Source organism: Arachis hypogaea, chromosome 16 (assembly GCF_003086295.3).
Source record: "Arachis hypogaea cultivar Tifrunner chromosome 16, arahy.Tifrunner.gnm2.J5K5, whole genome shotgun sequence".
NCBI lineage: Eukaryota > Viridiplantae > Streptophyta > Magnoliopsida > Fabales > Fabaceae > Arachis > Arachis hypogaea.
Window position 1 is genome coordinate 146697197 of NC_092051.1, and position 25701 is coordinate 146722897.

General features: G+C 29.7%; 1 pseudogene; it reads right to left on the bottom strand.

The window, feature by feature from the left end:
- Positions 1-17407: 17407 nt before the first annotated feature.
- LOC112697640 (uncharacterized) lies at positions 17408-24682 on the bottom strand (annotated as a pseudogene).
- Positions 24683-25701: the final 1019 nt, after the last annotated feature.

The following is a 25701-nucleotide window of genomic DNA, read 5'->3' on the forward strand; positions in this document are numbered from 1 at the left end:
GCATAATCTTAAAACATGTAATATCTATAGGACAATATAGATTTTAGATACACTTACGTGGACTTAGTTTAAGAAAGTTTTTACTTTTCAAAAGTAATTTATAAAAGTTAACTTTCAAAAGATGACTTTAAAAATTATAGCATTTATGTTTGGTAAATCAAATTAAAAATAGCTTTCAATCATCACAAGCAACAACAATTATATTTGATAAAATAATTTTTAAAATTTAAAAATATTATAATAGACATGAATGTAAGCATTAAATTTAAAAATTAGTTAACATATAAGGTTATATTAGACTTTTAAATTTTAAAAAGTACAAATCAACTTTAAAAAACTCTATCTTAAGTGCTTTTAAAAATACCCAATCTTTTAAAAATTACAAACACAAACATATAATTTTTTTGATTTACCAAACACAAAATAAAAATTTTAAACTTTTAAAAAATACAAACACCTCTTCAACAAATTTTATCAAACCAAACTGTAATCTATACTCTCAACTGACGTAGGACTTCGCTTCTCATACTTAAATCTTCACTTAATCAATTACCAATAGATGTGAAATTTCACCTCGATATCACAATTGGTATCTCAACATAATCTTATAATTAGTTTTTCTATTAATCTTTAATCGGTATTCAATAAATTATCTTTGTATAATTGCTTTCTACTATTATATATTGTATCTGGTTTATATATTTAGTAAATGTTTTATTATAATTTGGAGTATATACTTAAATAGATCTCTAAAAAAAATAGTTGTCGGACATTTTTATTTTCAAAAAAAAAATTTTACATAGAGATTTCTGAACTTTATAAAAATAGGACATATAAGTTCTTACCTTAATCAGATTTTTACTTAGACACATAGATGATTAAAAATGTGACGAAATGACTTATATGTCTTACTTTTATAAAGGTTAAGGACATTTATGTAAGAAAAATTTTTAGGAATGAAAATGTCCAATGCAAAATTTTTTAGAGATCTGTTTGAATATATATTCTATAATTTATAAGATCGATTCTCATTTGTTAGAGATATAACTATTCATGTTACATTTTTCTATTTGTTTAAGTTTTTGAAAAAAGTGGTTCCATGACATGATATTATAATTTCTACAATCAAAAGGTCCATAATTCAATTCTTGTTGAACAAAAAAAATAGCATAAAATAAATAAAAAAATAAAAAAAGTCTATATAAAAAATTACGTAAATCCAAAATAAACATTCTTACTTAAAAAGATATGTTATCTCTTTCTATCGGTTTAAATTTTTGACAAAAATGATTTCATGACATTATTTAAATCGTCTTACAATATATGTCATTTCTAAAATTTAATCTCGAAACCAATAGTATAATTAAAAAAAAAAGAATTTATTTTATCTATACTTGATATTTGTTAATACCCCAAAACAATGTAACTCTCTAGGATTGGTGGTACACATTGGTGTACCAATGTACTAGAATGGTGCTGGTTGGTTTTCTCTTTTGTGGTGGCTACAAATATGCCATTGCCATTGGCAAAGCCTAGCTGGTAATCCATAATCATATTTATCCATTAACGTTAGACATTGATGTTGTTCTTGTTGTTATGCATGTGTGGACAAATTTAAACAACTTTTTGGGTGCCTGCTTGAACAATGAAGAAGTAGGAATCACCAATTAGCACGCGCGGAAAGTTGTTGGAGGTAGGAATATAATCAATGAAATTTTTTGATCCAATTTTGGTGCATGCAGTGGTGGTGCTGATTGTGGGTGGGACCCACAAAAGCATGCACACGAGGGCAACAAAAAGTGCCACGCGGATACACATGTTATTGTTTCATTGGATACAAAGGATAATTTGGTAGGCCCATTAACCATGTTGGATATTTTTATTTAATTATATGAGTGACCACCCATTCATTTTATATGGTGTGTTGTGGTCAAGCCAATCTTTGATAATACCACCCACAATGTGTTTCTGTCTATGTGTTACTAGTGGGGGTACTATTCATGTCAATCCCCCTCCCAATTTTAAATCTCCAATTTTTTTATTTTATTTTTTTTAGAGTCAATTATTATTTAAAAAATACATAAAAATTAACTTTTATATTAACCAACATCAACTAATTTTATTTTTAATATTTTTTATTTTTAATATTTAAAAATTACTATAAAAAATAATGTAATTATTGACGGTTAAATTTTCTATTAATAATTATAGATAAATTGTTGTTAATAAAATAAAATAAAAATATTAAAAATAAAATATTAAAATCGACATTATGTCGTCTATTATTTTAATAACCTTCTAGCATTTTAATATTATCGTCGTATTACGGACAAAATGTTGAAAATTTATTTGTAGTGAAGGTTAATTAGGATTTAATGTTTAAGGCTTTAAGTTGTAAAGTGAATACTGACAGTGAAGAATAAAGTTATGACAATATTAAGAGTGGTGTTGAAAAGAAAATTAAAAAAAATGTGAAAAACAGTTGGGAATATTTAAAAAAAGAATTGGCTAAATTTAGATTATGTTAACTAATGGTATATTGTTTCTCAGCGGAATTACATTATTTATTGTCAATAGTAATGAGTTGCTATTTGCTAATATCTAAGGGTTTTGAATTGTTAAATTAAATCTAATTTTTAACAAAATATTTTTATTACATATTATAAAAAATCAAACACGTTATAATCAAATGCTTAAGTAGACTTGGTTATGTATATCAACTTTGTTAATTAGACTCTACTAGTTGAATATGAAACAATAATTGAAAATATAGTATTATGGACTTCCAACTTAATCTAATGATAAAAAAAAAATATACGAAAGTTTTAGAATTTAATTGAAAGCATACAAAAATGACAGAACTGATAAAAATAAATATTATTGTAACATCTCAACTTATAAATATTGTCCATTTTAACATTTTAAGTTTTACGATTTTGTTCTTGACGGTAAAAGTAATAGTAAATTTTTTTTTCATCCATCAAAATGCTATTTGGCCAACCGTGCCGAGCTTTCCACAACGGAGAAATTTGGAGAGGAATACTGTGAGAACATAAAGATGATATGACGCCACATCTAGCTCAAAACTTTAAGGTGTTAAGTTAATGGGTCTCTCGTCTTATAAATTCTTCTTTGTTTTCTTTGAGGTGGGACTAATTTCAACACTCATCACACTTGCAACAATAACAATATTTCCCTCAAATGTGAGACACCGCCCGGATCACTTTTGCCGGGAAGACTTTCGATGCTTTACCTTGAATACTTCTTAAAATCAGACCGATTAAACCATCGACTCTGATACAGATGAGAAGACACCACATCCAACTCAAAACCTTAAGATGTCAAGTTAATGAGTCTCTTATCTTATAAACTCCTCACTCTTCCTTACTTTCTTTGAGGTGGGACTAACTTAACATTCCTCACACTTACAACACTAACAATTATTGTTAATGTTGCAAATGTGAGGAGTGTTGAAGTTAGTCTCACCTCAAAGAAAGCAAGGAAGAATGAGGAGTTTATAAAATAAGAGACCCATTAACTTAACACCTTAAGGTTTTGATTTGGATGTGGTGTATTTTCATCTTATATTATCTTACTTGATTCCTCCCTAAAATTTTTCCAGTGATTGAGAGCTTCCCACGATTAACCCAACAAATAAGTCTACAAAAGAGAGGTATCCATAGTATTTGAGCGGATGCTTCATTATTCTTTTCAATTTATATGGGACTTTACAAATATTATAAAATAGAATTTGATTGCAAAATAATTTTTTTTTTAGAAAAAAAGAATGGATCGAAAAAGCATGGTGAAAAGGGTTGAAGATGGAAGTGTGGGACCCATGCAATTGTAGAAGTATTTGAAGAAGGGTGTTTTGTAGTTAAGTTGAGCGTGGCTTAATTCCACTAAGAATTTTGTGGAGAACCCACTCTTATAGTTTTGCCATTGTCCTATGTATGAGTACCTCATTCACTATAGTGTCCTTATTCCTCATGATGTGCAACAATTCTTTCATGTGCCAAAAAGATAAAAGGCAAATTTTCCTTTTTCTACTTACCTCATCCTGTTAAATCATGATAAGTGACTCACTCCTTCTATTTTTTTTTATTTATTTATTTTCTTAGTGGGTCTGAAATTTCAATTTAATTATACAAGGATTTCATTTCATGTTTGGAGAATCTTTCATGTACACGTTTTTGGGAAATTGGAAAAGCAACAGTGATGGAAATTAAAGGGTGTGTGCTGTGTGGAATCAATAGTGAACATTATATAGTAGCTATGAAAGCAACAACATATTTAGTTGCTTGCAATGGTGGTAGTGAATGCTTTAATTATCAAAGAAAATAAGGATGATCACAATAGTGATAATAGTTGTGGAGAGTGGTAGTAATGGTGGTAATGGTAAGTTGGTAATAAATAGTGATAAGAATGGCACTAGCTAGTAGTTTTTTTTTTTTTTTGTCCACGTTATTTCTAGTTCGACAGGTCAATGACTAATTCGTCGCGAATTCGAATTCCATTTAAGGGTATGCTGCTGGCCAATAAGTTGCTGCATATATAAGGCAAAATTTGAACTCCCGATATTTACTTAAACGGACGAATAAACTGACCACTTGACCAACTCAAGTTGGTTCACTAACTAATAGCCAGTGACATAATAATGCAAATGAACAAATAAGTTTAGTTTATTTAGATATTTCATTATTTCTAGCAGGATCAAATAGTTTGTTATTAGTTACTAGGGTTTAGGTTATTAGCTATTGGTAGATAATGCATATGAAAAAATATTTTAGGGATGAACGTTTTATATATGTTAGCATAAAATATTTTATGATATGTTTGAGATTTGAGATCATTATTATGTTACTTTGGATAAACATCAATTAAAACCTTAAAACTTTATGTATAATTCTCTTTTTTATTAATAGTTATAATTCAACATTTAAATTTATAAATTAAAGAAATTAATTTTAATACATTGATCGTATAAAAAATTTTATTCGATTATCTAGTTAAATTTAAGCATTTAAATCACTTTTTGAGTAATAAATTCAAAAATTAATTATTCTTATTAATGTAATAATACACGGTTGGTTATTTATATAAAATTTTTGTATACTAATTGTGTATTAAAATTAAAGAATAATCAATGCAAAAGAATAACTTAATTAGGTATGTGCCTATTATTTTTAGGGGGCTAAAAATGTGAATCATAGAAATAGAAATTAGTTGAGATGACAACATAATGCAATGAAAAGAGAAAAGAAGTTAATTAATTTTGTCAAATATGTGAATGACAAGTGTCTACAGTACTTGTTGCTAGCTACATGCACGAAGAGCAATGAGTATTATCAACTTTCCCATGATAAATGTGGAGACAAAGGATGAAAATTAAAGCACCTTTGTTTGAAGCATGAAGGTGCTATTTGTATTATTATTTGAAGCTTTGAACTTTGTATCATCATTTTCATGAACTTTATAGCAAAGTTCAATTCATGTGCAAAAACATACCTTTATGGAATGTCTCCATTATATTGGGTCAATGAGTTTAATAACTACAACAACAAACTAATTAAGGGCACTGTTATCTCTCTATATCTCTTCTCGTTAAAGAAGTCAAACCTGCTATGTCTTTTTTGTTATGTACTTCATTCGTTTTAAAAATGAAAAATATATAGAACTAACTTTAAATTAGTCAAGAATGGAACAACTTAATTAATTATAAATATAGTAATTAATTTTATTTATTTATAATTTAAAATATTGGTTATTAAATATTTTATCACATTCAAATTTAGAGGAGATATGTTCAGTAACATTGCAATGTGAATTACGGAAACTGATTTAATTAGGTTTCGTTTTTTCACTCTTCTTCTCTCTCTAAATGCCTAAAACATGATAAATTAGAAAATAGATTCAGAACCATCTAATTTACAAAAAAAATATCCTAATACCTAGCATAAACACCATCCACATAGAGGTTTTAGATTCACCGAGAAGCATTTAGCTGGTTTTTAGCTGAAATCATCTTAGTTCCTAACATTATTGTTTAAAAATAATTATTTATAAAACACATATATTAAGAAAACTAATAAATTTATTTTGACAAGGTTTATAATTATATTAATAAGCAAAATTATTCTTCAATAAATGAATATATAATTAATGATAATTCAAATATGGGTGATGTTGAAAAAAATAATTAACTCCATCTTGATATTAAAGATATTTTAAAATAACAATTATTTTACTTTATATAACTTTTATTTTTTAAAGGAGTAAACAATAATATTCATTACTTCAGAAATTGAAGATTAGTGCGGTCCTACTATGCACATGAATAATTTGCACGAAATGGGGAAATTCCATTTAAGCAGATAAGATCAATATTAACAAAGAAAAAAAAATCATGGTTAGCTAATTTTGTGGGAAGAAATTCCATTTGAGCAGATAAGATCATTATCAACAAGAAAAAAAATCATGGTTATCTAGTCTTGTGGGAAGATTTTATTTTTACTTTTTGAATTCTTGTTAGTAATAGATCATGTTACATAATATATTCTAGGATAATTAATTGAGCTATCACTATTAAAAAAATCACTTTTAGCGATTATTTATATATTTTTTTAATAATAATAAAAATAATCACTAATATATTTATCGACAATTAAATATTAATTATTTTATATTTTGTTGTTAAAAAATTTTAGCAATAATTATATAATTATTGACAAAGATCTTTTTATTAGTCTCAAAAGATATATAATTGTCATTATAACATATAATAATAATAATAATAATAATAATAATAATAATAAATATATAATTGACACAAAAATATAAGTAAAATAAGACATTTAGTAATTATTATATTATCTTTACTAAAAGTGATTTTATTGTAGTGTTGCTAAATTTGTTAATAATAGATCATGTTTAATATATATATATATATATATATATATATATATATATATATATATATATATATATATATATATATATATATAATTGAATTACTTAATTTGCAGGGTTAAGTATGATTTTGGTCTCTAAGGTATAGGCTAAAAAAATTTTTCATTCTCAACCTTTTTCTGTATATAAAATTGTCCATAAGAGTTAACTTAGTTTTAAAATTGTCATTTTTACAAAAATTTTAAATTTTATTCTCAAATTATTCCTAACTAAGAAGATTTATAAAATGAAAAAGAGAAAAAAAAAAGAAAAAGGATGAAGAAAGGACGCAAATGAGAAGAAGAAAGGGTATCTCCCACTCCGGCGTGGTCTTCTCCCTAGGTTGCTCTCTCCCAAACGAACTCGCTGTCTTCGTCGTCCTTCTTCTTGCTAAACTCAACGGCGGCGGTTTGGCAACGGCGTTAGAAGCTCGGCGATGGCGCAGCGGCCCCCTTCTCCTTCTCCGATCTGTTCTTCCTCTTTGCCCTTTCTCGCTCTGCTCTCTCGTCTCTTTCACGGTACTCGATGGTGACTACTCCGTACCGCTGCTTAGGATTCCAATTCTGCTTCTGTTTTTTATTTACATTGTTAATCACATTGATTCTGATTTTGTTAATCTATTGTTTCCAATTCTGATTATGTTAATCCATTGTTAATCACATTATTTTCAATTATAATTCTGTTTCTGATTTTGTTAATATATTGTTCTTCTATTTCTGTTTCTTCTACTTCTATTTTTGATGCTTCAGATTTTGCTTATATTTGTGTTGTTATTTCTGTTTTTAATTATGCTTCTGCTTCTATTTTCAATTCTGTTTCTATTTGTATTTTTTCTGCTTCTAATGTTGCTTCTGTTTTCTACTTCTTGTTGATGCTGTGAACTGCAAATTTTTTTCATTTCTGCTTATTAATTTGTTAATTTTATTGTTCTTTAAAATGCAAATTTATTGTTCATTTTTGTTTTATTTCTGCTTGTTGATTTAAAACTTTCATTGTTGTTCGTTGTTTCCTTGTTTGTGGATTTTGTTTTGAAACTTCCATTGTTGGAGAGTAGTTCCAATGAAAGTGGCCAATGAATTGGTTGCTGGAGATGTTGAAGTTGAAGTTGGAATTTGTTGTTCGTCTTTGTTTTTTGTGTGATTCTTTGAAAAGGAGAGAAAGAAAGAAGGGAGGGGAAGAGGGAGATGAGAAGCCGAGAAGCAGAGCAGGATCGAGAGGGACAGGTGAGTGAAATGGTGATAGGGTGAGGTGAGGGTATAATTGTCCAAAAGACGATTTTAAAATTAAATTGAACTTTAATGACAATTTTATATGCAAAAAAAATTTAAAAAAAAAATTTCAACTCATACCTTAAAAACCGAAATCGTACTTAACCCTAATTTATACGAATTCCAGAGATTTTGATGCAAAATTTATATACTTCTTGTGAAGAATTTTATTTTAGTGGCACAAGCTAAGTGCGTTTGGTACGTGCATTATATATCGCTTTCTTGTAGATTATCACCATATATTTTATCATTGTTCATATATATAGAATGGAAAAGTAGAGGATATCCAAACTTAAAATGTCAATTTACATAATATATGTTATGCAATTTTCAATTGTTTGACTCTTTAACTTGCACTTACACCAGTATAGATTATTCTTCCTCGTGATGAAATAATTCTTCCAACAATTTCAAAGTCCAAATGACTTAAATCGTATTAATTAATCTATTTAGACAAAAATTTCAATATGTTGAAAATTTCGAAGAAAAATAAATAAACTAATTATAGCAAGGAAATAATTGAGTTGACATATTAATTTTGATGTGACAAAGTAAGATTCACCGATTGTATTACTATTGAGCAAAGTTGAATTAGCGATCCATCAATATTATTTCTCCTAACAAATAATTAAAGACAGAAAATTAAACTAGGAAACAAGAGATCAAAAAGATATTCGAGGAATTTATAGAGTATGCATGCATGATGATAAGATATAGTGCCTTCAATGGAGCTTAAAGAATATGCATGATGATTAGCTAGGGTTTTGCTAGTTGATTAAAGATTTTTTTTTCAATATTTTAATTTTTTACTGATTTACTCTATACAAAATGTAATACACTTTTTTTATTTTATTTAGGCAAAATTATCATCATTTGCATTTTATTATCCGAATAATCAAATCAACTACAGAAATTAAATAGCATAAAAAAAAAGATAAATAGAAGTATTTCTATCATTTTTTAATTTTAAAATTCGAGTTTAAAACCTATAAATAAAAGATTAATTTGTTGCAATATAAACTCTATTAAAAAAAATTTGTTGGTCGATAAATTACTGTATATATAAGATAAAAACATCTTTTTTTAAAGATATTTTTTAAAAATTAAAATTTAACGTATATAATCAATTAAAATGTGTTATTTTTATTAAAATTAGACTGGACAAATTAATTTAGTCAAAAAATTAATAAATTAAATTTTGAACCAGTATAAATTAATATTTTTTATAAAAAATGACTACAATATCCCTATTATATATATATATATATATATATATATATATATATATATGGACAATCTACCTAATTAAATAAATTGAGTGAATCCTTTATCTATATACACAAAATAGAAATTTCTTACGTGCATGTGCATTTTTATGTTTATGTAAACTGTTAAAGCCAACCACGGTTTCAATTTAATACATAAACCGTGGCTACTAGACACGGTTTACTTGTGAATGGAATGTATCATAAACTGTAGCAAGCTACCACGGTTTACTAAGAGAGACAAATACACATAAAACATGGTAAGCAGCAACGGTTTATGAAGGAGTTTGAGTAGGCATAAATCTTTGTTAGCTGCAACGGTTTATGAGAAAAGAAATTCTATATATATGTGAGTGAGATTCAAGCTGGTGAAGAGATTAATGTCACAATAGAAATAGCAACAATACCAACAGGAATAATTCTATTAACAATAACAATCTACAACAATATATAAAGTGAATAAGAGAGTTTGGTGTCCAATTTCTATTTTTCCATCTTAATCTTATTGATAAATAGTGTTTAATATAATTGTTGACTTAAATTTGGTCAAAAATGTAATTATTAGTTAATTTTTTTTGTTATTTATAAAGTTACTTTTTTATTCTACACATAACTTCTACTCATGTTGTCTTTTTATCTGTTCTATGAAGTACATGTAGTACTCTCTACTTATTTTTATTTTACTTAATTAAAAAATTAATGATAAATATGTGTATGGAGAATAATAAAAAATAATAAAAATGAAAATGAAAATTTTTTAAAAAATAATAGAACAAAATATGATTTAACATATTAAATATAAAATTAAAAAAAATTAGCAATTAAAATTATGCAAGAAAAATAGTTCTTTAAATTTAAATTTTTATATCTGTTTCAAATTAAATAAAATTAAAAAATAAAAAAATTTAAAAATATTTATAAATTTTTATCTTAATTGTTACATATAATAACAACATAATAATTTTAGTATCATACTTAAATTAATTTAAATTTTATTATTCTATACATTAAAAAATAAATAACTTATAAAATTTTTATTTTTATTTTTATTTATTAATAATTTATTAGTTATTAAAATTTTTATTTTTTATCTCAAATTTATAATTTAAAAAACATAAAAATTAATTTCCTAAAAATATTAAAAAAATAAAAAATATAAAATTACAATTTTGTTTTGAAATTAAATGAAATTTTAAGAAAATCTTAATAATTTTATTAGTTGGAGACATAGAAGTTGACATATTAGATCTAGAAAAATATTAAGAATTATTACAAATAAGTGTTAAGAATAGGAAAGATATTTAACAATAATATAATATTTTTATATTCAATTGTATATGTTAATAGTAGTTAAAATAGTAGTGTCCATATAATATTACTCTTTTAAGAAGATATAAAATATTTGATATTATTTTTTTATAATTGTTGGCAAATTTTATAATTTGATTAACAAAAAATCTGAATATTTGATATCTTAAATTTTGTCTGAAAGCAATAAAATATGACTTAACAAGTAAGTCTGAAAAATAATAAGGATCTATATAATAGGTATACATCTAGATATCTAAATCAAAGAAGAAAAAAAATTCCTTTAGCAAATTTTTAATAACTCGAAAATTAATACAATAGTAGTTATGGATCAAAGTGATAAACAAAAATGAGAGTTGGAATAATGATTTACGTTCAAGACCTCCTTCTTCATAAACCGTGGGAAGCAACTACGGTTTATGCCTAAGTTTTTTTCTTCTTAATCCGTGGTAGGTAGCCACGGATTATGCCCAATCTCTTCCAACCATAAACCCTCCTAGCCTTCAACGGTTTACGTTGAAACTAGAAACCGTGGTAGGTTCCCACGGTTTACATAAAAATGAAATTACACATACACGTAAGAAGTTTCTGTTTTGTGTATACGGGTAAACGATTCACACAATTTATTTAATTAGGTAAATTACCCTATATATATAGGGTAATTTACCTAAATGACGACAGTGAAGAAAAATGCTAGAATTTAGGATTCTCAAAATTAATATATATAATAAGAGTATTTTAGTGATTTATATAATAGGGGTATTATATATAGTCATTTTTTGTAAAAAATAATATTAATTTAAACCGATTGAAAATTTGATCACTATTTTTTGGTCAAGTTAATTTATCTAATCTAATTTTGACAAAAATAATACAATTTAATCGATTATATGTATTAAATTTTAATTATTAAAAAATATCTTTAAAAAAAAACGTTTTAATCGTCTTTATCAAAATAGCTCCCTAAAATATAACACTATTTAAACAGACGAATAAACTATTTGACTAAAGTTAGTTATTTTTCGTTTAACTAATATTGTCCTTAGAATACTAGTTAAATAAACGTGTAGTATTTTAAGAAATAAAAATCAATAAATAAATGGTGAGAGAAATTCATTTTCGATTTTGACACACTATTGATGACTTTTGTGGCAACTAAGAAGCAGGAAGCGTGCTTTGTGGTTACTGGTTACTACCTGCTTGTGTGCTCTGTGGCCACTATATATCCACTCCCGTCCCAAAAACTTTAAGAAAAAAAAAATAAATCTTTCATTGTATAAAAATATTTGATTACGCATTATTATTATTTTAACGAAAATATTTGACACTCATTGATTTAAATGTTTTTATTAATATATTATTAAATAATTAAAAAAATAGTGTAAAATTATTTATTTTTATACTTATACAGAAATTAAACTTTTAGAATTAAAAAAAAATTAAGAAAACACAAATTGCGCACAACATAACAACCTATATGTGGTGTTTGTTTATAGGCATGGAATACTAACAAAATTATATTTAACATATAAAATATAGTTAAAAATATTGTGTTTAGAAATATTAATAAAAATATATTTTATTTTTTATTTTTTTATTATTTTTATTAATTTTTTATAATTTTTTAAATAAAAAATATAAATAAATTAAATTTTTATAATTTATTTTAATTTATCATCAAATAAAATATAAAAATATTTATTTTTTTGTCTTTATTATTTATATCTTCTTATTCTCAATATCTTATCCTGTGTAAAAGATCAAATATATTCATAGTGACAACTGACAAACTTGTTAAAATCTTCTTATTATTTATTTATTTATTTATTTTCCTGTTGTGCTAGTTGCTGTTGCATTTGTTAGTGCTGCTAGCTCGGTGCTCCAAAAGAAAAATTATTATTAATGATATTCTGTGGTTGAAAATGAATATATAATTATGATATTAAGATTTTGAGGGACACGCCGTCAAATTGTCTTCCACACGTGCTGCTACCAAATCTTGGATGAATCTTCTTTCTCTTTTCCCAGTTGGCATCTTTCTGCTTATACAACTTTACTTCTCATGAAACACTAGTGTTAATTTATATTTGTAATTTTTGCAACAAAATCATGCATACATACATGAATCAAATTGTTAAGTTTTCATTTACCTAAAAAAAAAAGAATGGTTAGGTTTTCAGTGATGTTGAGAAGGAAATTGGAATGCTATATATTTTAGTTTTCCCTTGTAGTTAACTTTTGATGATCATATAAATAATGAAGATATTTGGATTAACAAAAAAAATGTGGTAAAGTACTTTAATTTACAATGTATTTCGTTCTGATTTTTAACTAAAACGAGAACTTTAGTGAAGTTATAAAGTTTAATATCATTAATTTTTCAAACAATTTTTAGCATATTGGCAATTTTCATTATGAAGTTGTTCTATTTTAGAACAATCACATAAGTAATATATAGAATTTCAAACCCCACTCCTTTTAAAAAGAAAAAATGGCTAAAAAGAAGGGTTTAAAAATTAAAACTTGTTTTGAACTTGTTTTAAATAATTTTATCGTTCTTAATTAGTACACCTAAAATCCTACTCTAGAGCTCTAAGCATCAGTATAAAGTGTTTTTAAATAATGAAATATGAGTTTTAATAATGTAATAATGTCAAACTTGATAAGATTTTGCTATACCCAGCTTTCCTAGGACACCAAGTGTCATATTTGTCCTTCTATATGAATCCTTAATGCATATGTATGAGTAACATCACCATCACTTTTATTTATTTATTTATTTATTTATTTATTTCACTTTTTGTTGGGGTGTGTCATGTGTGGGATTTTATCCAAGAAATATCAAAATTACTTGAATATGTCAATTCCATATATGGTCTAAGTAGTGTGCATAGCAAAAGTGATCACTAGGTTTGGTTTCCAATAAGCCACTATTAAAAAATATTATACATAAGGTGTCCAGAACCAAAGAATTTGGCCTTCCATGACATGGACCATCATCATTTTCATATGTTCTTTCCATTGGCTATATAGCCGAAAACTCATATTAGTTAACCATTCCAAACTACTCATTATTATTACTTCTTAAGGCGTGCTTTCTTTCAACAGGCTGGGAAGATTGCTTGGATCTACAAAAGTACCACTAAGGAAAAAACCATATTTATAAATGTGAGAAAATTCCTCTGAATACAACTTCTCAGAAATTTAATTTTTTTCCCAAGAGACATTTATAAAGGTTCAAATCTTGAAAAGAATTCTTAAAAAAATCGTATCCTTTACCACTTTTAAACTTCTCAATCTTGGGTTCTTTCGCCTATAATAATAATAATAAAAATAAAAGCGAATATAAGGATAAGGAACGAAGTATAAGGATGGGAACAAAACACCCTGTGTCTTGTGATTGCTGTCCTAACTAATAATGTATCTTGTACTTGCTAGTAAGGGGTCTATTCGAACTATAATTCGTCACAGAAGAAAAAACGTGGATTGGGGTATATATCAGGCTCCAAAAAATATCAGATAAATGTAAAGTTAATCCGAGACTCAAGCTATTAATAATTCAAAAAAAAAAAAGAATAAGAGTGAGATGTATTCTACTTTTTATCTTGTTTTATCCTATATAGTGACCGTTTTTTAATATTTTCGGTTGCCAAGATATTAGTGAAAACGTGAGTGGGTTATAATGCGATTATATTTGAAATTTCAATGTCTGTTTTTATTATTTTTCCGAGCAATTAGGAGTGATGTGTGAAATTTTTTTTATGTTTTACTTAAATGATTATATTTATTTGTTTGACTTGTTTTTCGAATTATGTTACCGTTATCGAGTAATATGAAATGAATCAAGTAGTGGTTGAGGTATAGGTATAGCGGTTGAATTATGCGCAACGTGAATGGTGGTTGTTTATGAGTCGTGAAAGTTCTAACGTTTTTTTTATCCAATCTCTGAATTATATCTTGTAGAGGCCAAGTTATAGTATCCATATCACATCTTAAATAAAAAATTTAAAAATGTTGCATATGCATAATAAATAGTTTACAAATTAACCATTATATATTTATCTTTTTATATACACATAATATAATTGAAATAAACAAATCTAAATTAGAGTAGATGAGGTACTTATGGTATATTTTTAGGGGGTGTTGTGGTTGTATTAATTTCAATTTATTTATGTATTGTTTTTTGTGTGTTAAATTAGTATTATAACGTTGTGTTGTCTTCGCTATCTAAATGCTTTGCACGAAATATTAAGTTCTTGTGAAAAAACGAATGGACAAAAATACACATAAATTTTCACACAATAAACTAATATACACTCTATTTTAATGAGTCAAGTATAAATACCACTATCAAGTTCCGTTAGTTGTTTTTACCTTTCTATCACTTAAGTAACTTTTCAGGCAGTAGTAACTGTCAAGTAGCATGTTATTTGTCATGGTGGTTCCATGCATTGTGTAATCTCATTTTATAATATTCTTCAATTCTTGATTAATCTCATAAACTGTTTGCAACATCTTCTTCATCTCTTCTTCATCCTTTCATTTGCTTTTTTTTAAATACTTCCATTTGCTTTTTTTTACTATTCTCCTAAATTTTTTAATTTATTAGCATCAACTTCATTAGCCCAAATGAAATTACACTTCAATTTAACTTGTCATTCATAAATTCGAGAACATTTCACATAAGTTACATAATATTTATCATCATAAACAGAATAAGAAATCATTATAATAGACAACGAAAAAACAATCTCCTTAAGTTCCATTCTGTCGCAGACTCAAGCACCACTGCATCAAGTCCATGCAAACACTTGTCATTGTTGTAGTCGAACTTCTTTTTTCTATTCTTTAGCGCAGAAGAGGAGCCACCACAAGCACTGACACAAGTTTAAGGTATGTTCTTTCTTCGTTGGTATTTTAACATTTTGATACGTTAGGATTTACAAATCTCCAATATAAACTAACGCGAAAAAGATTTTAAGAAATTTCATTTTAACGTTTAATCTTGTATTTATTTTTATTTATTAAATCCAAGTCACGCATTGTACAAAGCCACCATGACAAATAACATGCTATCTGACAGTCCAGCAAAGTTATTCAGGCAACAAAAGAGTAAAAATAATTAAAAGAAATTGATATTAGTGTGTACACATAACTAATTAAAATATTAAAATATACATTAGTTTACCGCGTGAAAATTCATATGTATTTTGTCTATTCTTTCTCTCGTAAAATTTAGATTATATGAAATTCTATACACTTTTTTTTTTGGTAAAATAACAACGTGCTTCAAGAATTGGAAAAGATTTGAGTATTCTTTTTCTTATAATTCATATTTTTCAATACATAAATAGACCAAGCTAGTTTGGCTTTGCTATTGAATATTTCAAAGGCATTTTTTAAAAGAAAGCACTTAGGATTTTTCTTCTTTTATTTAAAACATTTTCTCCAAAAGATGTACAACAGTAAAATTCTGCAAAATCTTATAATGAAATTTGTTTCAACAAATTCATAGAATCATAATAAAAGATCTGATAGGGGGCGAAACGTTTGTATAAGCCATAAGGCGATAATTAGATATAGGCTGAAAATGAGATTAATACCCAAAAAGCTCAGATAATAGAGTGTGACCTAATAGAAAGTGACAGTTTAAATTATGCATGAGAGAGTCATAATTGAGAGCATATATATAACTTCTTATAATAGATAACTAATTTCCTAATAAAAACTACAAATGACTAATATAATTATTTTATTGAAACCAATCTTGATTCTCCCTCAACCTAAGAGGTCAAAGAAGAAAAGACCCTAGGTCTGCTACTTTCATGAAATATGGAAAATAATGCACTATTATTTTGCTTCTGAAGTACCTACTCCGTAACAGTGAATCATTCTATTATCTTAATTCTTCATTATCGTACATGAGTTTCACGTGGTGCATTTTAAGACATTTTAGACGGGTGACACTCTAAGCTGACTTGAGTCCAAGTTAATTCAACAGCTAATTGACAATCGATATTTCAATTCAGCATTTTTAATTTGTTAGACTTCGTATTAGAGTTCGCTTCTTTGATGTGGATCTAGAAGCAACTAATAGAGTACCTATTATTAGACTTTGACCCCCCAAAATTGATCAGAATCAGAAATTGATTTGAGATCCAAAGAGATTGAAATTGACTTTTTGATAATGCAACAGGTCAAGATGCCTAAACAATATCAAAATCTATTTGGTAACAACATTTGAGACTTCATGGGATTATACATGAACTTGCACACCTTCTTGATGCAATGTGACCTCTAGTTTTGTGATTGTCATATTACAGGACCCACCACTACTAACCTAATAAAATTCAGTTCATCAACTAGAATATTGCTGTAAGTCGAAAGTTTTAGGCCTTGTTTGGAACAAGTAGCATAAGAAGGCAGGCCATAGACAATTCATTATGTCGTGTTTCATAGGGGTCTTGGGGAGGAATTAGGATAATGTTATGGTGCATTGTACCTTTCAATGAGAGTGAAGATTACTCATTTTATAATAGAAAAAAATCGTCTACAAATTTAGTTAGAATCTTCACTCTTCGCCGAAGAATTCCCAAAGAATTAACACGGATGAAGAGACATAGAAATCCATCCTAGCCATTGTGCCTGGGAGGTTATTATAGACCAGATATACTGTCAACAAGAGTCAGCAAAGAAGCCAATGTTCAGAACATATCTCAAAAGAATGTGGATTAGAGTCCTTTCTATTGCTATGAACACTCTTTTCATAAGCACAGACATATACTCTGACATTGGTAGACTGACCAATACTAAAGCCACCTAAACTTTGTCAATACCCATAAAAGAAGGGACAAGACACACTATAGTCAATACCCAGAATTCTTGGCGGAAGAACTTCTGAAATTCTAAGATTGCTTGGAATCTTTTCTCACTCTGCTCTTAGAATATTCTAATGACGAGAGAACAATTACAAGAGTTGATAACAATGCTGCACTAAATGTAATGACAAAAACTAGGTTAGAATGTGCCTTTTTCCCAGAAGGAATTCTCCAAAGAACATCAGCTTCATATATAACATCAGCATCATTGTTGGTCAATTTGAAGAAATTATTTTGATTTTCTGACCTTTCCTTTGTGCTGCAGCGCACCAGAATATCAGGCATACCAAGTTCAACTGTGGAGTAGCCACTTTCATTTAGAGGCTGCAATAGATGGAGAAGGAAAGAAAATTAGGCAACACAAGAATAGTCTAATATTCAAGGCAAACTAATTTTTGTTCTTTTCCATGTACAACTACGAAGAATTTTCTTTCTAAGTTGTGTACAAATTTTAGTTTAGCCCCCCTTAAGAATTTTATTTTACTCTCTGTTGCAAAATTAATTTTTGGCCCCTCCCTGAAAATTCAACCTAGCTTCGCCCCTGCACCGCATATAGCACCAGTGAATAACAGAAGCAAATAGAAAACAATGACTTTCCCATCTATATATCATAGCAAATGCAAGACTATAAGCTTTTATTTTTTAAAACATTAGATTAAAAAATATATAACTACACAGAGCTAATTGAAAATGGAACTAAAAAAGAAGGGTAATTGAACTTAATAGCCTCTTACTTGATATCGCGCATGCAATGGAAGCTCAATCTTCATATCAGTTGGCTCTAGAAATTTATTTGGGTCAACAACCGAATGTATTTCAACGGCAGAACGATTAGACAAGAAGGAAGGAAGTTCCAGATTTGTATCACCAAAGACATCAACATCATTGAAGACTGCAGGGAAAGAAAAAAGTTCATTGGCATGAAAGAATGATAGTCCTTTTTTTTGTGTCTAAAAATTAGGTTTTTTTTTAAAAAAAGTGATAGTCCTGAAACTATGAATTTCTTTTCCTTTTTATTCTGAAGCATGTAAAGTACATACCACCACGCTGATCAAGTCGCTGTAGTTCAAATGGATCAGCAAAAACACCGGTAGGTAGTCTTTCAATAATTATGAAGTCACACGAGGAAAGTTACGAAGACTCTGATGCCGAGCTTGAAATTTTAGTAATGTAGACACATGACGATGAGAACTTCGCCAATAAGCTCTCGCTTCAGAACTGACAATCTTGGCACAAAATCATGGTTTTCTGGAAGCACTTGACACAAACCAGCATTGTCTTCTTGAGATATAAAATTATCAAAAACTGAATCATGTAATTCTATGTGCCTGTCAAAATAAGATTGCATCACAAATTTCTTGATGGGATGAAAGGTTCTGTCATTTCCACTGTTGAAGTTTGAATTTGCAGAATCCACAATCTAGAATTGCAAAACACAATTTGCCAAAATTAAAAGAAAACAAGGGCATGATGTGGGTGTCCATATGAGCACGAGCATGATTGCATTGAATTCTTTCTTGTGTGTATCAAAGATAATAATCATAAAATTCGATTATTGCTTGTCTATCAGAAGTGACTTGGACTAGAATTCTCCAATGAGAATTCTTACACTGAAAAAATTAAAAAAAAAATTGTTTCCATTTGTATAAATATATTGCATTGAGTGTAGATCCCATTCCTTGATTTACAAGATTCTCACTTTAAAGGGTACAAAAGTACAAAACCAAGAAGGTAATAGACCAAGCACAACTGACAAATCTGTATAGGTATGATCTAAAATTCTAAATTGCACTAAACAAACATGTAATGTATTTTTTATTTTGATAGGAAAATAAATACTATTGGAGAGTGAAGAGAGTAAGAGACAAATTAACTAAGAGGATATGAGATAGCTTACAGGAGATGATATAAATGAACTCCACACCAACAAATATATACACAGTCCAATAAATTGCCTCCAAGTCTTCATGGAGAAACTGAGTAACACCACAAATTTGAAACAGGTGAAAGATTAGAGAATCACTAACTAAATGATCAATGAATCACATATGCCATTTGTTTTCAGCTCCTGCATCATAGTTCATAGATGACAACTTGGCCAATTGAAAAGACATACTAATGTTCCTGCTTTTTCATCCCAAAAGAAAAGGCAATAATCATGCTAATAATCATCATTTTTTTCGGGCGAAATTACTGGGATATCTATTCAAGGCTAGTTAACTATGAAATATAGGCAGTGTTTGTTCAGTCAAAGCACACCACCATTTGCATTTTCTAAAATAAATCATTAAAATTCTGATTGTTTAACGAGTGCTTAAAAGTTGTATCAGACATTTACTGGATATAATAAAAGGGGTGCGCATACACACAGAGAAGAGCTCACATGGAAAAAGACCTAACCTGTACACGTAAGTACCACCAAAAAGTTTCACTTAAGATCTTTGGAGTTACTACAGCACCAGCTAATTGAATTAAGATGAGACACAATCCTCTACAACAGAATTGTATGTCTTTGGCCACATCAACACTGAAGAAGCAGTAGGTTTATTTTCTGTTCAACTTTTCCAATCAAGACCTTGAACAGAACTGCAATAAATAAATAAAATTATAAACACAAACAAAAGGATAAGAGCATGAAGGATAAGAAACCCTCAGCCTTGATATCAAGAACAGTAACTCACAAGCCTAAATCAAGTGTTGACAAAGAAAAAGGTTCAAATTAAGTTGAAAAATGATTCAGAACAAAAAGGATGACTTATTGTGGTAAAAGGATTCACTTATGTAGTTTGACAAGATGCCATACATTTTCCAAAGAACAGAGCACAACATGCATAACATGCTCTGTGGGTACATAGTTTAAATTCCCACAAACGCTTAACTCTACTTCTTGAAGTGCAGACTCACTTTGAAAATTACAATGGTTGGAGCAGTCAACTTTCCTGCCTTTGGGGAGTAAATTATTATATGAACCCTTAATTGTTGCATGGAAAGGGGAGAGAAAAGATATGTGCTTTCCTACAATAAAAAAAAAAAAAAAAAACAAAAGCAAAAATGCAAATCAATGTGTACAAATTGTCTTTATATCAAACTCAATTATACACAAGTTTGGGAGTCTAATTTTACCTATAGTTTTTCTTTAGGAATGTACTGGTTAATTTTGTTCAACATGTATCGGGATTATTATACTTTTATATGTTTTAATGTTTATCAGTTGTATTCTGTTCAGTTTTGAAGAAGGCATCCGTAGGAGCTTAAAATATAAGATATTTTATTTTGCTAGGCAGCAATTAAGATGCTAGTAAGTTATGTCTTCTGTTCTCTTCATTATAAAGTTAAAATGTTAAATCATGAAAATTTTATGTACTATAATTATGTTTATTTACAAATGCTTTTGTCAATGTATATTCTATCCGGCATAAGGACTGAGTCCACAATTCAAGTCTGCAGTAGCTCAACAAATATATGTTAACTCTCCAGCTTGATAACCATGTTGCAGAATGTCAAACAATCCAACAACAATCAGATTTCAAAAAACTGTTATATATTTGACAAAAATGTGTAATATAATTTCCATTTTGGTGAACATAGGTGGAATAAGCATTATGCCATTATATATTCATCTAGCATCATAAAACAACAGGAAAATCCAAATTTCACATGAAACATGTATGCTGAAGCTTATTGACATCCATATAAAAATCAACCAATCTCCCTAAGCACTTTAGCAAATTCCAAGACACCAATTCAATCCATACAAAAATTGGCTCGTGCACTTATGCTAGAGAGCTAACATATCAGTGTTTCTTAAGTCTTGAAATATATGGCTTGCTAGGTAAAAAAAAAAAAAAAACAAAAACAAAAACAAAAACAAAAACTTGTTCATCAAAAGAGACTGACAAATGAGATGTGGGAATGTATTCCAAACTCCAAGCACATTCATAACAGCACAAGAAGCCTGACTAATTCCAAAAGAACTTCAATTTGAGCATTATTATTATAAAGAACCCCTCAATGCACAGTTAATACAACCACAAGGGTATATTAATGCTCACATGTAAATAGCAATATCATGTGTTTAAAAACAAAAAACAAAAACAAAAACTTGTCCATCAAAAGAGACTGACAAATGAGATGTGGGAATGTATTCCAAACTCCAAGCACATTCATAACAGTACAAGAAGCCTGACTAATTCCAAAAGAACTTCAATTTGAGCATTATTATTATAAAGAACCCCTCAATGGCCAATGAATACAACCACAAGGGTATATTAATGCTCACATGTAAATAGCAATATCATGTGTTTAGAATGAGTCTTTGACTTTTTTCTCTCAGCCAAATCACTACTGCATTGGAGATTAAGAACTTCATAGAAATGCTTTTCACCACTTAATGTCACACACATCAAGCATATCCACATTCTTTTGCACTTAGATTGGGTGGAGAAACAATATCAAATAAATCTCCCACCTCATCTGATAGTGAAAAATGTGCATCAGCTTGCTGTATGAGACAAAAAGTGCTTACAAATAACATAACTCGGCATCCAAGGTAAAAAATGGATTGTATCAAAAAGCAATGAATTGAACAAAGTACAGGAAAGACAGTGAAACTGTGAAATGCACCATTGGCAATAAAAGCACAAGGAATTTGACATTCCATTATCATTCCTTGGCCAATGAAAAATAACATCAACGGATCTGAAACAATTTCGTCATCCTCAGACACGAGAAAGGTATCAATGAACAACCAACTCGCTGTAAAGATGACTCCAAAATTTCCAGCTTGCAGAAAATTAGGAACAAAAATTATAAAATTATAAAAGAAAAAAAAAACTGAAGATATAAATGAGTCAAGAACAACATTTAGCAGCACGATTAACTTAGCAGAAAACACAAATGAAAAAGAAAAACGAATATGAAATAGCATTGTACTGTGATCATTTGGATTCCAAGGACTAAGCACTTTGCTTCAAGAGAGTGATCTGCGGCTATTCCAAACTCGATATATGAAGGTTAAGCGCGATCTAAACCCTAGGAGAAAAGGGCGTAAATTTATTCGTGTAAAAGGAGGACTCGCTGGTTCAATTTTCCACAAACCGGATTCAATTTTTGAACCAGTTAAAACAAACCGAACCAATTCAAACCGGTTGGATTCGGCATGGTTCAGTTTCAGTTTCAGGTTCTCAACATCGCTTACCACCGGATCGGGGTCTGGGTTCCTGGGTTTCCTTCGCAGGGCTCGTTGGCCCTGCAGAGCATGGGCAATAATTCAAGATATGCATATGCTTTTGGTCTAACGGGACTCCCAAGGATGGAGTGAGGGGTGTACATGGGCCGGGTGAAACGGAGTTTGCCCTAACCCAAACCCGGCCCAAAATATGTACCGGACGTATTTTACAGACCCTAACCTGGCCCTAGACTCGATGAAACCTAGACATTTTGGGCTACAATTATACCGGGTAAAAACTTGAATCTCTCCATGAATCACAATTCCAGATGCTAGGAGACACAAAATGTAAACGCTAATGCTAGTCATATCCATAGTTGTAAGAACCGAACCGATGATCAAACCGGTCAGGCTACTGGTTTACTAGTTTACTGGTTCAACCGATAAATCACTTTACTGGTCCCACGTAAATAAAAAATATAAAATAGTCAAAAATTTAAAAAGTTTAAAATACATATCTTAATTTGACACAATAAAAATAATAATCTTTAAAATTAGTTGTACTGCTACAATTGAATTAATGTTCTCGGACAATATTCAATCACTCCTGAATTCATCATCATGGCATGTTCATCCAACTTATAGCAGGTAATAATAATAATAATAATAATAATAATAATAATAATAATAATCCTATCCTTGTCATATAGTTATTAGTTCATATATATGGTCACATTATTCAAATTAAAGTCTTAAAAGCCTTTCAAAATCACATTATACTATTGATTCTTTTTTCTAATTTCAAAACCAACAATAAATTTTTCAACACTATGCAGCAACATTATTATTAAAGGCATCACCATCAACAAAAAAATCAACAATCTGCCACTAACTAGTTCAACAATATAACAAGTTATAACTCAACAATATATACATAATCAACAATCTACCATTAACCTATCAGTTATTCACTCCCTTCAACAAATTAAAATCTAGTTTGCAGACCAATCTGGATGAGACAGATTCTGGCACAGCAATGTTACATCAACAAAAACAACTATACCCACTACGAATCAGAAAAAAAATCAACAATCTGTCATTAACTAGTTCAACAATATATACATAATCAACAATCTGCCATTAACCTATCAGTTATTCACTACCTTCATCAAATTAAAATCCAACTAAATAACTAAAAAAACAGAGAACATATTTCACAGTTTGCAGACCAACCTGGATGAGACAGATTCTGGCATAGCAATGTTACATCAACAAAAACAACCATAGCCACTACAAATCAGAAAAAAAAATCAACAATCTGCCATTAACTAGTTCAACAATATAACAAGTTATAACTCAACAATATATACATAATCAACAATCTGCCATTAACCTATCAGTTATTCACTCCCTTCATCAAATTAAAATCCAACTAAATAACTAAAAAAAACAGAGAACATATTTCACAGTTTGGAGACCAACCTGGATGAGGCAGATTCCGGCGACGGAGAGACAGCACCGCAGCAGCGACGGAGAAGACGCGACGGAGAGGTAGCACCGCAGCAGCACGCAGGAGACGCGACGACGATGACGAGAGACACGGAGCCACGAACCCGACGTACTCGGACACACTGTGAAGCCGGCGAGACGAAGCAGAGGAAGAGAGTCTTCGAGACTGAGAGAGACTGCGAGGAAGAGAGTGTTGCTGTGATGAGGGTAGGAAGAGACTCGAGAAGTTGAGACTCGAGATTGTTGGTGTGATGAGGTGAGGAAGAGAGGCTTCCAGAGCTCCAGCCTCCAGGTCCAGCAGGGGAGGGGTAGCCGTTTAGGCAGGGTTAGGGCTTTTTCTCTCTTTCTTTTAAAAGAAACAAAACGACAGCGTTTTTTCAGAAAAGGGAAAAAAAATTCCGAACCGGTCGGGTTTCACAAAATCACCGGTTTTCCGGTTTTAATTCAAAACCGGGAGGTTCAAACGGTTCTCTCCGGTTTTGTTCCTTATGCGGTCGATTCACTCAACCAGACCGGCCAAATGATCCATTTACCGGTTTTCGGTCGAACCGGCCGGTCCAGTCCGATTTTTACGACTATGGTCATATCAATCCCAAAATTGAATTCTCTAGGCCTTTCTTTCTCTCACTCATCTCAACCTTTTCCTAACCTTTATGTGAACAAACTTGAGGATGAACGAGAGATAAGCCTCAATGTAGTCCCTGAAGTTGCACTCGAGCCTCAAAGTAGTCCCTGAACTTAAAAGTTTCTCAGAGTAATCCCCGAACTTGCACTCCGGGACTCAAAGTTGTCCTTCCAGCAATTTCAGTACACGTGGCGCAACCGGAAAGCTTAGCTGGCAGCCTTGGTGACACGTGGGACTCACAACGGCTAGCTGATGTGGCAGAGTAAACTCTTCCGACTCAATTTGGTCCCTCAGGGTTAGTTAAAACCCTAATCCCCAAATTTGAAGGCCACATTGTTCACTCTACTCTCTTCTCGTTGGTGCTGTGTTCTTCTCTTTTTCCTCTCTGAAACCCGCCGGTTATGGCTACCACGAGCAATGCAGCTGGGAGCTCGAACAACCCACGATCATTTGGAAGCATCATGAGGAGAATGAACAGAAACAGAGAAGCTCGTTTGCCAGAATGGTGTGTCTGCGGGTCGAGACCGGTGCTCCGGTGGTCAGGGACGGATTCTAATCCAGGGAGACCGTTCCTGGGTTGCCCAAACTACAATGTAAGTGTTGTTGTTGTTGAATGCTGTATTGGAGGATATAAATTTTGCTGATTGAATTTTCTTTGATGTGCAGACCGTTGGGAAGAAATGGTGTGGATTGTTTTTGTGGGTTGATAAAGTTTTGGAAGATGCCATGC